Here is a 10,795-nt window from a genome sequence, read left to right as displayed (position 1 = left end):
GTGATTCTCTTGCCTCAGCCTCCTGAGTAGCTGGGATTACAGGCATGTACCACCACGTCCGGCTAATTTTGTATTTTTAGTAGACAGGGGTTCCTCCATGTTGGTCAGACTGGTCTTAAACTCCTCAGGCGATCCACCTGCCTCGGCCTCCCAAAGAGCTGGGATTGAGCTACCTCGCCCAGCCTGCCTTGTGGAGCACTTTGAAAAGTCATCGGACAGTCTATAATGAGAACTACAAAAACATTTGCACTGCAGTCCCCACTCATTCCACACCTGTGAATCACAACTGAACAAGTGTCCATGGACAGGAGAGAAAGAACATCCCACACAGGCAAGGTCAAGTCAACAGACCAAGGTTCACACTGTGCACGTGTGTGCTATTTGAGTAGACAGTGAGAAATGAGCAAATCCATGGAATGGAAGTATGACTATATTACCCTAAATTCTTGCACTTGTAGGGACTGAACTAACAGGGGATGATGTCTGCTAAGGCACGGCTGGAGCGGGGCCGGGTTGGGTGGGGAGGGCGGCTACAAAACCATGTGTCCACAGTCAAGCAAAGGAAATCCACAGTGTGACTTAACAATGAGTCTTGTGAAGAAAAACCGAGGAATCCAGCAACCACCAAGGAGGCCGCCTTTCTGGCGGGCTGGGGAGCCATCGCTGGCCTCTCTGCAAATGTGCTTCATGTGTTCGAGTGCTTTTACAAGGAAAATGGAAACATTTAAACAGACACTGAAAAGGGGCGACATTGTTACCCACACACATATTTATCTGCATAAACCTCCCCACGCCCATCACATTCTTCTGACACACCTAATTCATTTCTTTTTTTCATTATTTTTCTCCTGAGGCTATTTTGGCTGCAAGACAGATTCTAACAGAATAACAGGGATTTGACAAATAAAAGGAACGCTTAGGGATGCGTTAACAGTAATCTTGCCAAGCCAGGAAGCCGTCTAGAGCCTGGCACCTGAGCGAAGGCGAGAAACAATTTGCCTGGGGAAACAAGAAAAAAAAGTAACAACAAAAAATCACTTTTTGCCTCCGTTTCAGAAATCAACAAGACACACACAGGCAGGCACACCTTGTTTTACTGTGCTTTGCTTTACTGAACTTTGCAGATGCTGAGTTGTTTGTTTTTTGGTTTTTGGTTTTTTTTTACAAACTGACAGTGCTGTTTTCCCAAAAGCAGGAGCTCACTTCAGGTCTCTGTGTCATATTTTTGTTAACTCTCACTATATTTCAAAATTTTTCATTATGATTATATATATATATATATTTTTTTGAGACGGAGTTTCGCTCTTGTTACCCAGGCTGGAGTGCAATGGTGCGATCTCGGCTCACCACAACCTCCGCCTCCTGGGTTCAGGCAATTCTCCTGCCTCAGCCTCCTGAGTAGCTGGGATTACAGGCACGCGCCACCATGCCCAGCTAATTTTTTGTATTTTTAGTAGAGACGGGGTTTCACCATGTTGACCAGGATGGTCTCAATCTTTTGACCTCGTGATCCACCTGCCTCGGCCTACCAAAGTGCTAGGATTACAGGCGTGAGCCACCGCGCCTGGCCCATTATGATTATATTTTTTACAGTTATTTGTGATCTGTAATCTTTGATGTTACTACTGTAATTGTTTTGGGGTGCCATGAACCAAACCCATATAAGACAGCTAACGTGATGGATACATGTTCTGTGTTCTGATGCTCTGGACTGCTGGTTCCCTCTCCTCAGGCCCCCCTAATCCCAGACACACAACAATACTGAAATCAGGCCAATTAATAACCAGTAAGTGATCAAGTGGAAGAAAGAGCCACAACTCTTAAAAGCTAGAAATGGGTAAGCTTAGTGGGGAAGACATGTGCTCAAACAGGCTGAAAGCCAGGCCTCTCCTGCCGGTTAGCCAAGGTGCAAATGCAAAGGCAAAGTTCTTGAAGGAAATTAGAAATGCTACTCCAGTAAACACACAAATGATAAGAAAGCACAACAGCCTTTTTGCTGATACTAACAAAGTTTGAGTGGTCTGGATTAGAAGATCAAACCAGCCACCACATTCCCTTAAGCCAAAATCTAATCCAGAGCAAGGCCCTAACTCTCTTCAGTTCTATGCAGACTCAGAGAGGTGAGGAAGCTGCAGGAGAAAAGTGTGAAGCTAGCAGAGGTTGTTGGTTCAAGAGTTTTAAGTAAAGACGCCAGGTCCATAACATCACAGAGTAAGGTGAAGCAGCAAATACTAACGTAGAAGCTGCCACAAGCTATCCAAAAGATCCAGCTAAGTCCACTGATGAAGGTAGTTACATTAGCACCACAGATTTCAATGCAGACAAAATCAGCCTTCTGTTGGGAGAAGATGCGCCTAGGACTTTCATAGCTAGAGAGGAGAAGTCAATGCCTGGCTTCAAAGTTTCCAAGCACTGGCTAACTCTCTTGTTAGAGGCTAAGGCTAAAGATGACTTTAAGTTGAAGGAAATGCTCGTTTACTGTTCTGATAATCCTAGATTCCTTAAGAATTATGCTAAATCTACCCTCCCTATGCTCTATAAATAGAATAGCAAAGCCTGGATGACAGAACTCTTCATAGCATGGTTTATTGACTATTTTAAGCTCACTGTTGAGACCTACTGCTCAGAAAAAAAAGATTCTTTTCAAAATATGACTACTTGTTGACAATGCACCTGGTCACACAGCAGTTCTGACAGAGATACAAAGAAACGAACGTTGTTCTAACTGGATACAGTGAGTTCTGAATTTCTCTTCAGAGAATCAGTGTATCAGCATGTTCAGCTTTCTTATTCTTTAATTCTCTATTTTAAAGTTTAACTTCCTTGTAATTCCTTCTCCACCAGTTCTAATCAGTAGTTCCCATCTGCTCCCCCTCCCCCAAATCCTGACTCATCCCGGTCACCTGATCGCCCCTGGCTACCTGCTCTGACACACCCAAAACCGTCCTTCCTGCCAAAACACCCACCCTGCCACTCCAGCTTGGACCCCTACTCTTTTTAAAACAGCCAATCGTTGAATCAAGGAGTTTTACAAAGGAGGCGAAAAAAAGTAAAATAAAATAAAATAGCCAATCTGGATTAGTCTAGTTTGTGCGGTGTAACCCTAGCCAATAGGGGACGACACAGCAGTAGGGACGACACCCCCACCCCCCAGCATAAGTACCCCTTCCCCCCTTGTCCAAGCCTGCGGTTGCCATGCTGCCCCATGCGTGCACCCTGCACCCTTCTATACAAGTAAACTGCCCTGCTGGGAGGATTCATATTTGAGTGTTATTTCTTTTGCGGCATTGAAATTTTGCTTATAGCATTCTCATGCCTACTAACACAATCCCCATTCTACAGCCCATGAATCAAGGAGTAATTTAGACTTTCAAGTCCTTTTTTTTTTTTTTTGAGACAAAGTCTCACTCTTGTCCAGGCTGGAGTGCAATGGCGCGATATCAGCTCACTGCAACCTCTGCCTCCCAAGTTCAAGCGATTCTCCTATCTCAGCCTCTCTAGTAGCTGGAATTACAGGCATCCGCCACCACGCCCAGCTCAGGTCTTGTTTGTTTGTTTTGAGATGCAGTCTAGCTCTGTCGCCAGGCTAGAGTGCAATGCCACAATCTCGGCTCACTGCAACCTCTGCCTTCCGGGTTCAAGCAATTCTTCCGCCTCAGCCTCCCGAGTAGCTGGGATTACAGGGGCGCACCACCACGCCCGGCTAATTTTTGTATTTTTAGTAGAGACGGGGTTTCAACGTCTTGGCCGGGATGGTCTCGATCTCTTGACCTCGTGATCCGCCCGTCTCAGCCTCCCAAAGTGCTGGGATTACAGGCATGAGCCACCACGCCCAGCCAAGTCTTTCTTTTTAAGAAATACATTTTAAGCTGGGCGCGGTGGCTCATGCCTGTAATCACAGCACTTTGGGAGGCTGAAGCAGGTGGATAACCTGAGGTCAAAGAGTTAAGAGACCAGCCTGACCAACAATGATGAAACCCCATCTCTACCAAAAATACAAATTAGCCGAGTGGTGGCAGATGCCTATAATCCCAGCTGCTCTGGAGGCTGAGGCAGGAGAATCGCTTGAACCCAGGCGGCGGAGGTTGCAGTGAGCTGAGATCGTGCCATTGCACTCCAGCCTGGGCGACAGAGAGACACTCCGTCTCAAAAAAAATACATTTTGGGCCTGGCACGTGGCATGGTGGCACACGCCTGTAATCCCAGCACTTTAAGAGGCCAAAGCAGATGGATCACCTTAGGTCAGGAGTTGGAGCCTGGCCAACATGGGGAAACCCCATCTCTACTAAAAATACAAAAATTAGCTAGGCATGGTGGCGGGTGCTGTGATCGCAGCTACTCAAGAGGCTGAGACAGGAGAATTGCTTGAACCCCAGAGGTGGACGTTGCAGTGAGCTGAGATCACACCACTGCGCTCCAGGCTGGTTGACAGAGCAAGACTCGTCACGAAAACAGAAAAGAAATAACATTTTTTAAGCTATAGCTGTGATAGATGGTGATTTCTCTGATGAATCTGGGCAAAGTCAACTGAAACCCTTCTGTAAAAGATTCAACAGTCCAGATGGGTTTAAGAACATTTGTGATTCATGAGAGAAAATCAAAATGTCAGTATTAACAGGAGCTTGGAAGAAGTTGATTTCAACCCTTACGGATGGCCTTGAGGGTTCAGGACTGCAGTGAAGAAAGGAGATATGCTAGGAACAGCAAGAGCACTAGAACTAGAAGTGGAGCCTGAAGATGTGGCAGAAATGCTGCAATTTCATTTAAATCTTAATGGATGAGGAGTTGGTCCTTATGCATAAGCAAAGAAAGTGGTCTCTTAAGATGGAACCTACCCCAAAGATGCTGTAAATATTGTTGAAATGACAACAAAGTATTCAGAAAATCACATAAATGTAATTGATAAAGCAGCAACAGAGTTTGAAAGGATAGCTTCCAATTTTGAAAAAAGTTCTAATGTGGATAAAATGCTATTAAACACCAGCACGTGCTACAGAGACGTCTTTCATGAAAGATTCAACGGATGTAGCAAACTGTATCGCCGTCTTATTTTTAAGGAATTGCCACAGCCACCCCAACTTTCAGTAACCACTGATCAGTCCAAAGCCATGAACTCATAGGCAAGACCTTCCATCAGCAAAAAGATTTTAACTTGCTGAAGGCTCAGATGATTGTCAGCATTTTTTAGCAATAAGGTATTTTTAAATTAAGACCCGCACATTGTTTTTCTAGACATACTGCCATTTTCACACTTTAATAAACTACAGTTTAGTATAAACAACTTTTATACGCACTGGGAAGCCAAAAGATATGTGCAACTTACTCTATGTCAACATTCATTTTGTTGCTGTGGTCTGGCACCAAACTGCAGTATCTCCAAAGTAAGCTTGCACACACAGAATACACACATGCACATTAGATGCACATGCATACACATACATGTAGGTATGTGTGCCTGTGCAGTATACATGTATACATGCATGTGTATACATATACATATAAGAACATGCACTTACATACACACATACACATACAAACAGACACAAAAGCAGAGGCAACCAGGTAGAGTTCAGTGTGTGAATCTCATGTTCAGATTCTCCTTGAACCGCATGGCCTCTTTTATAGAATAAACCTGTTGACAGTTGGGCAGTGAAAGGTTCTAGTCAAAATGATACCAACTGCAGAAGATCCTAGAGACACTTTAAAATCAAAAGGTGATTTTTTTTTTTTTTTTTTTGAGACAGAGTTTCGCTCTTGTTGCCCAGGCTGGAGTACAATGGCACGATCTCAGCTCATCACAACCTCTGCCTCCAGAGTACAAGCGATTTTCCTGCCTCAGCCTCCTGTAGCTGGGATTATAGGCATGTGCACCATCACACCCGGCTAATTTTGTACTTTTAGTAGAGATGGGGTTTCTCCATGTTGGTCAGGCTGGTCTCGAACTCCTGACCTCGAATAATCTGCCGTCTTTGGCCTCCCAAAGTGCTGGGATTACAGGCATGAACCACCATGCCGGGACCAAAAACGTGATTTTTAAAAATTCTCTTTAATAAAAGTCAGTTAGCTACTCTAAGGAAGTTTCCAGATAGATTTTAGAGTTCCCATTCAGAGACACACTAAGGGCGAAGACCTCCTGAGAAGGGGTCTCTCCAGGCCATCTGGGGACCACTATGCACCCCCATGAATGTGGGTGTTCTGCCTGTCCTGGGGCCCTAGGGACCCTCCGGCCTGAGTCTGGGCATCTGAAGCTCTGAGATGGGTAACTGAGGACGACAGAGGGCCCCACATCCCTTATTCCCAGTCCACAAGAGAGCATGATGATTATTTTGTCGGCTGTTTGACTTTCCTCTCTCTAACCCCATAATTGCGACTTCCTCCCAACAAGTTCCTCTGGTCATTGGGTGCATCTGAGTCACACTCTGGGGACAGGGGTAAGTGAAGTTTCCCGAGCCGAGAGAAGCAAAGCAGAGGCATGATGATTGAGATCTCCAGGGGCTGCAGTGCAGGCCCCAGGCCGGACCCTGCCCACTCCCCCTGGCTGGCCTGGGGTGAATGCAATCTCCCATAAACCCAAGTGGCAAAACTCCACAAGACTTTGGTGCAGTGGGCACAGCATGCAAGGAAGGAATGACAACTGGCGATTCTCAGTGCAAGGGTGCTAGGAAGGGGGGACAGGTTGCAACCAAGAGGCTCTACTCCCAGCCTTCTGTCCTCCAGTCCCTGCCACCAAGCCATGTCTCCCACAGACAATCACCAGGAGCAGCGGGGGCGGGAAGCAATAGAACCTGACCTGTGCCGGGCGTGCAGAGTGCCTAGTCCCCATCTTCTGCCTAAGCCCCATCTTCTGCCAGCTGGTGATGCACCCGGATCCTGGTCTCAGCCTGGAATACACGAGGAGGCTCAGATCCACCTTGGATAAGTCCTACAAATGGCCAGGGTCGGAACAATCTTTGAGGCCAAGAGTGTGTCTCGGAAAGTTCGCAAGCGTCCTACGTAAGGGAGAGGCTGACTTTTCCTTCCTTCCTCAGCCACACTTAGAAGCTTTGAAATGGCTACCTCCACCAGGACCATCACCCCTGCCTGCACTGAGCTCACTAATGGACCTTTCAGTCCCAACACTGTTTTTTAAACCAACCCTTGCCCGTCCAGGGGGTGCTATCTTTTCATCTTTCAAACACAGGAAAGGAAGAGTCACAATGTGGAATGACAAAAATGCCCGTCGGCTTCTGCAATGCCTCTCCTTGCAACACATACAGAAATCTCTCTTAAGTAACAACCAGGTAACACACCCTCATGGGTAAATAACTTGAAGATTTTTCAGGAATATTACGTGGCAACTGGGAGAATACCCTCTGGGATTTTTCATCCTAGTTTGTTTTTTTAAGTGCGGACTGACTTCTCGGCCTACTAATAATTGGAGGCGCTGGGGACATTTGGAAATGTGAGGACATTTTAACCATTACCACCACTGAGGAGACCACTAGCATCTAGTGAGAGGAGGCAGGAAGGCCACACCACTCCTGGAGCAAACTATCCAACAAGGAATTATTCCACCCCACATGCCATTAACTGCACCTTACTGAATCACATCCACAGTTCAAGAACGTGTGTCACGGAATTCTCCAGAGGAAGTCTTCAACCTGGAAGCACGGCCTCTTTTCCAGAGGGCTGGCTAGAAGGCAGGCAGTGAGTAAGCCTCTGGACATCGCTGCCTGCCCATCGTCCCTCTGAAGAATGACAAATGACGAGAACCTCCAGACCACTCCCACCCCACCCCCACCAAGGAGGCCTGAGCACACGGGACTGGCCCAGGCTGGCCCTCCACTGTCCACCCCCATGTGGGCGCTGACGCCTGTGTACCGGACACTGCTTCCTGCAGGCAAGAATGAGGCACCCCGCTTCCAGCATCAGAGCCTCTAGTAGGTTCCCAACATAAAAGGAAACAGGGAATTTGTGGTCCTGGTAAGAGCAAGCTACAGCAAGCCGTACGGAGGAGGATCAAAGAGGCTGCGCCACCTCCCAGGTAATCCCCGCCAGGAATGCTTCCTCGGCCTGCATTGTTTTCTTTTTTTCTTACCCCAGGGCAAAAAGCAAAGCCCCCAGTCTGCACCTCCTTTCAGGCTAACTTGACACTTGGCAGAGGGTCCCACACCCTCCTCCATGCAAGCGCGGGTGCCTCCGTCAGCCCCAAACGTGTCCATCAGCCCGACTTCAAAGAGGCCGACCCCAGCACCTCCCCCCCCTGCAATGGAGCACATCTGCAGAGACCAAGAAAGGCCCAGGTTTTCAGCCTAAGGACTTGGGGTTCAGGCCCACCTCTCCCATCACCTACTTGCAAATTTCAACTGACTCCTGTTTCGTCCATGGAAAAATCGGGGCAAAATAACCGCAGCCTCCCTTGGCAGGTTTCCCACACATGAGGAACAAACAGGGTCCACTGCCTCCCTGCTCAGCAGAGGGTCCCAGCTCTGCCTCCCCAGAGCCCACTCTCCCACACAGCCACGCGATGGGACATTCCTCTGTGTACACCTGCAGGAAAACCCCACTTATGGTCTGAGGCCAAGCCCTCCTTGGTTACGTCCAAGGCCATGAGCAGGAGGGAGCTTTGCATATTCCACTCGACCCCTTCCACTCAGCTGGGCATGACAAAACCGGCCAAGAATCTCCCAGAGCCCACATCTTCCCAGAGAGCTCAAGGGAAAGCACTGGAAGGCAGAAGCAAATCCCGGACCGTCCATGTATATGGACCTCCCATGACACTCTTCCAATCCCATGTTTAATGCATACTGAAATATACAGACATCGAGATACATGTTGAGATTTTTAATAATGGGAGCAGGAGACTTCCCCAAAGGACAGCAGAGGCGGCCTCACAACATTCCATCTTAGGAATGTGACCGTGGGAAGTTCCAAGAACTTTCTGGCGCAGGGCGGTGCCTCAGCCTCCTCACATCATCTTTATGCACTTCAGGGGCATGTAGAGAATGGAGAGCAAGAGGCAGGGATGGGGGCTGGAAGAGGCTAAAACAAGGGGCACAGGGGCCAGTCTTATGAGAGGCCAGCCCTCCTGCTCTACCATCCCTGAGGCCTCCATCAAAGTCCACGGCACCCCATGGACCCAGCCTCCCTGGGGCTCCTGTCCGTCTCTGCGCTCACCTCCTTCCACTCCCCTCATTCCACGTTCAAGCTCCATCATGCATCTTCATCAGGGCGATGGGGCAGCCTGGGGACCAGGACACGCACAGAGCTGCTGTAGCATAGGACAAGGGCCCTTTTACAAAATCCCTGACCTTCACATTCAGGGGGCCGAGCAGCCCTGATAATTTGATGAAGCTACAAACCAGAGAACAACAAGCCACACACACTACACCTGGCTTGAAGGGATTCACAATGTCGTGAGGGCCACTGAGGCCCCAGGGCAGGAAGCTGGGTCTACCCCACCCGCTCCACCCCCACAGGACTGCCAGAGCCAGCCTTCACTGCCCATCTCAAACTGGGCTTTTATGCATCAATGCCAGGGTCAGAATGTCTGTGCCCCATCCCCGTCCAGTTCCTATGTTGAAGCCCTAACCCCCAGGTGATGGTATGAGGAGGTGGGGCCTCAGGAAGGTGGTTTGGTCATGCAGCTGCAGCCTCAGCCTGGGCTTAAGGACTCATAATAGCCCCAGGGAGCTCCCTCATACCTGTAGCACGTGAGAGCACAAAGAGGGCGCCATCTATGAACCAGGAAACAGGCCCTCACCAGAAACCGAGGGCCTTGATCTTAGACTTCCAGCCTCCAGAACTGTGAGAAATAAATTCCTGTCGTCTATAAATTGCCCTGTCTAAGGTATCTGGTTATAGTAGCACAAACCAATTAAACATCGCTCTGTCCAAAACGTGATTTCCACCATGAAATGCTGGTGTTCTCATGTCTTCCATAAATCTGTCCAACCAAAGCCCTCTTTGAAGAGGGGCTCCAGGCAGAAGGGGTTCTGTGTTTCTGGCGGGCCCCCATGTAGCTCCAAGCCGTGACTACTCTATCTGCCTCAGTCACTCTGGGTGATCCTCATGTGCCCAGGCAGAGGGCCTGGCCTGGGGATGCCCAGGGAGTTTTGCCTAGCTTTGGTGTTAGGGACATGAACAAGAATGAGCATGGCTAAAGAAGGGTATGGCCAGAGAGGGCTGGGCCTGGAGCGGGAGGTGGGGCCGCATCTTGGCTCCCAACTGTTTGTTGAGTTGAATTGTCCCCAGGCACTGATGGAGTTGGCCAGTCCTGAAACTCACCTTCCCTGTGCCTTGAATTTATCTATGGTGTTCTTATCCATGTCATCTTTGGAGAGAAAAGTCTTTTTCCCATGCACAACCAAGAAACTGACTTTACCTGTTTTGTATGTAGTTAAGAATTCCACCAAAAAGAATTTCACCACCATACCAGCATCTCCAAGAATGTTTCCTAACCTCAGTTGTAGAGTTTTGTGAAATGCTGCACTTACTCCGGTAGACAGCAGCAGACCAGGCCAGGCACAGTGGCTCACGCCTATAATTTCAGCACTTTGAGAGGCCGAAGTGGGTGGATCACCTGAGGTCAGGAGTTCGAGACCAGCCAGACCAACATGATGAAACCCTGTCTCTACTAAAAATACAAAAATTAGCCTGGCGTGGTAGCATGCGCCTGTAATCCCAGCTACTTGGGAGGCTGAGACAGGAGAATTGCTTGAATCCGGGAGGCAGAGGTTGCAGTCAACTGAGATCATGCCATTGCACTCCAGCCTGGGCAACAAGAGTGAAACTCTATCTCAAAAAAAAAAAAAAA

At 48.4% G+C, this 10,795-nt stretch overlaps 1 protein-coding gene across 2 annotated transcripts in view; it reads right to left on the bottom strand.

Moving 5' to 3' along the window:
• Positions 1-10,795, bottom strand: part of TNS3 (tensin 3) — a 315,575-nt gene that overhangs the window by 283,536 nt on the left and 21,244 nt on the right. The window contains exon 2 of one of the 2 annotated variants that reach the window (XM_037728608.1): positions 9,157-9,223. The exons of the other annotated variant lie outside the window; for it this stretch is intronic. The gene's annotated coding sequence lies outside the window, so the exon portion shown is untranslated. The remainder of the gene's footprint in view (positions 1-9,156; positions 9,224-10,795) is intronic. 2 annotated transcript variants of the gene reach the window in all.

Source organism: Cebus imitator, unplaced genomic scaffold (assembly GCF_001604975.1).
Source record: "Cebus imitator isolate Cc_AM_T3 unplaced genomic scaffold, Cebus_imitator-1.0 Scaffold272, whole genome shotgun sequence".
Lineage (NCBI taxonomy): Eukaryota > Metazoa > Chordata > Mammalia > Primates > Cebidae > Cebus > Cebus imitator.
This window is presented reverse-complemented; position numbering and strand designations above follow the sequence as displayed.